We start from the raw sequence: 3,764 nt of genomic DNA on the forward strand, positions 1-3,764 counted from the left end.
CTCGGGTTGTTCGTGGTACAAGGGTCAATTCGGTGATATTGATCCTGTATTATTAGTTTAGTTGGGTTTTGTGAATGTAGTATGGCCGAGCGAGAATATACCTTATTAAGTCCCATAGTTCGGATTACTAATGATAATAATTCGATTTAATCATTGTTCTTTTACATTTGCCAAGGGTTTTTATTAGTTGTTACTTCTGTGGATTTCCCAAAGAGGATCACTTTAGAACGAACTTAGATGTTGATGTGGTGGTTTTGCAGACCTATCGCCCATCATTCCCCTATTATCACAGTACATGTTATGTCACCATCCATAAAAAAGGGAATTATCATGGGTAACCCCCCCTTTCTTTCTTCCGTAAATCTTGCTATTTTTATTCTTTGAAAAAACCTTGTTATTTTCTTCAAGCGACGGCTACGACGAACAACAGTAGAAGTGTTCATAAAATTTTGTCTCTGCTCAAACCCAAGAACTTCGAGGATATTGCCAAGCTATACCAGATAGATTCCCATTTCAAGCCCTAACTTTCTCTTCCTTCACAAACTATTACTCTTCCTCTCGTATACTTTTTAGGGTTTATCTAAAAATTTTCAAATTGGGTTTAAGATTTCTTGCCTTTGATTTTTTTGGGAATGATTCTCGATTAATACCATCTCCATATAGCCCAAATTGCCTCCAAATGGTTTTCGGAAGATCATGTGTTTCTTTATGCTCTTTCGGGCTCTTGATGTTGTTCCCCAACTTTTCCTTTTTTGCCATTTTTACATCACAATGACGACCAATGATTGCGTTTCCTTTTCCCTTCTTCATGGGTTAATTGATATATGTGATGGATTACCTACCTCTATAAGGAAATGGAAGCAAGAGTTCTTCTTTGTTAACAACTCTTCTTTTTTCCGAACCTATATGCTTTGGGACTGTCGAGGGTTGTGATTTAGATCTTGCTCTTGAGCTTAGTTCCGAGGAAGAAGATATAGTCAACCGACTAATTGCCAATTTCGTCACGTAGGCCGACCCTGAAGATGAAATGTTCGAGATGGCGGGGTTAATTTGTAAACCTTGATGAGGGAAAGAAAACTCTTAATTTGTGAGGTGGAAAATCTACTCTGCTCGAGTGATCGCACCGAAGATTCCTTGCCGTGCCGTCAAATCTCTCTGAGGGTTTTGCTACCAAATCTATTAGCTCCTAGGGTGTGGATATAAACCCTGGAACCTATTCTAGCATTGATTCAACTATGGTTCTTCCTCTGAAAGGTGACAAGAAAGGAGTAAAGTCTGAGCGTCCAACCAGTAAGCCTCCTTCTTTCTCTTCTAAAAAATATGCCAAGGTTAAGAGAACGATGAAACAAAAGGATTTGGCATCTTCTACAAGCTTTAGAGTTGATGAATCTGAGTTTATTATTACGACAAAGGAAAATTATCTTCGTGTCATCTTGACGAGCATCTTCATCAGGTTTCCCCAAAATGACCGCGTACAATGCGTTCCCTTGGTGCTATGGGAAATTTATCTTTGGAGAAACTAGGAGATGATCCTTCCCTTCAGACTTCTGCCATAACTCTTATTACTTCCGCCAAAGAGGCATTTCACGAGGGCTTTGTACTTCATGATTGTCTGGTCCATTTTTATCCAACCATGACTGATTCGATTGCCATTAATGTTGGGGATGACTTATCCAACCACGCCTCAGAAACTCCTAGCAACACAACTCCCGTTCAATTTGATGCTTTTATGACCTCTATTATGGCTCCCTCTACTGTGCTTCTTTCCAAGATGCAAAGCGGTGCCACTCAACTTTCATTTCACCATAAGCTTTTTGGATATAGGGCTACGTTTAGCATATGAGTTCCAAGCGCCCCTGCAACTAACCATTGAGTTGACTTGCCTACCTATATTGAAAATACCGACAAGGGTGATAACCCATCCTTAGGTTCTGACCTAATTCACTTGGATTCCATTATTTCTCCAGCTCTTCCTATTTCATCCATTTTATGTGCAAATCCATTTATAACTGCCCAGATCATTCTGCCACATGGTATAATTATTGCTCTTTCTTCGATCTTTCTATTAAGATTTTCTGTTAACATTCCTTGTTTTTTTAGATGCTACTCAATCCAATAAAGATTCTCATATGCCAACCATGGTTTCCCTCGCTACCTCACTTCCTTCATTTGTTCATCCTTTTTCAACCATCACTTTTGCAAAAAAAATTAGGCCTTGGTAAGATGAGTGACGAGGAGGGGATGGATAAAGCCCATTCATAGTTGCTAGAGGGGTTGCATTGGCGTAATGAAGTATTCCTTCAGAGCCAACCATGAGCCTCATCCATTGCTACCAAGGAGATGGAGTTTGATAAGTTGAAGGAGGCCATAGAAAGGGGCACATGCTCATCATCGAAGGATTAAGGAGGAAAAGGTGAAGGTGTTGAGGGAGAATGATAGTTTGATGGATGAAAACCAACTCTTGCTGATGGATTTGAATGAGAGTATTCACGAACGAGGGGAGTTGTGTTGACTAACTGTGGATTTGCAGACAAAGGCAAATTATGCCTCTCATAAAAAATCCTTGGCTACTAAAGCTTTAGAGGAGACGACTCAATAGTTTGAAGGTTTGAAGACTTTCTTTACCGAGAACGTATCTTCCCTCGACATCATTTGCTCGGAGATGGGTGTTCGTATAAAGCTCATGGAAGAAGAACTATCTTCAAGTAAAGCATTGGTGGAAGAGAAAGATTCGCTCCTTCGGAGATACAAGGAAGAAAAAATCCTGGACGGAAAAGAGAGAAATATCACCATTGAACTGCTCAACTCAGCAATCCAGCATGTGAGCAACACTCGACTGATCTTTAGTGGTTACTGAACCAAGGGATACGCTCCTTCGTTCTCCTCCTACTTAACTCCGAAGATCTTAGGACCATGAAGGCTTTGCTTCAGACAACTGACATCCAAATGGGTCTACACCAAGCATGTGTAGAAATGAAGGAGAAATATCCTTAAGAGTTACAAGGAAAAAAATCCATTGTACTCCTATCTGGACGTTGAAGAGCTTGTAATGCAACACTTCTCCGATTTGGTCAGCCATAACTATTCAGTATGATTTTTAAGGTTGAAGGGATCGATATAAGGATTATCAGGAAACATTTGGAAGAGACTGTCGCTAGTGGAAATGAGAATGAGTAGGGCAGCTCCTCCAAATGATATGGTGGGCATTTTTTTACATTTTTTTATAGTTCCACGTGTTTTTCTAGATCTGACTTTTTGTACTTCAACTTCTCTTTATGCTTCTTTTCTAATGATAACGATCTCCCTATTTAATATTATTGTCATGATGTTTCTTTAATTTCTTCTTTACTCTTTGTTGTGACAATGTTATGTCTTATCGATAGTCATATCATTAGGTCTGAACGACTCCTCTCTTTGAACAACAGTTGAATTTCCTAATTCCACCTTCGACCTTCACTTATGTATTGTAGTAATTCTACATTAACTCTGATAACCAAACCTTAGTAAACAACTATTAGACCATGTAGCTCTTGTTTCCGATTCCTGACCCTTGATACTTGGACCAAGATGACTTTTATCACCAAATCATAGAGATTAGTCATGATGGCACTAATTCAAACTACGGTATATGTTTGTGTCGGACCATGGTGATTTTTATTTCCAAAACATGGTGAATGGCCATGGTAGCTTGGGGTCGAACCATGGTGTTGGACCATGGTGACTCTTATTTTCGAACAATGATGAATAACCATGGTGGCTTAATG

General features: G+C 39.5%; 1 long non-coding RNA gene across 1 annotated transcript; it reads left to right on the forward strand.

Annotated features, from left to right (window-relative positions):
• Positions 1–247: 247 nt before the first annotated feature.
• On the forward strand, positions 248–3,312 carry LOC145133635 (uncharacterized). Its single transcript, XR_013718667.1, has 2 exons — positions 248–2,033; positions 2,101–3,312. It is a non-coding gene; the product is annotated as an uncharacterized LOC145133635 (long non-coding RNA).
• The last annotated feature ends 452 nt before the right edge of the window (positions 3,313–3,764 follow it).

This window comes from Lactuca virosa, chromosome 8 (genome assembly GCF_052849685.1).
Source record: "Lactuca virosa cultivar CGN04683 chromosome 8, Lactuca_virosa_CGN04683_v6, whole genome shotgun sequence".
Classification (NCBI taxonomy): domain Eukaryota; kingdom Viridiplantae; phylum Streptophyta; class Magnoliopsida; order Asterales; family Asteraceae; genus Lactuca; species Lactuca virosa.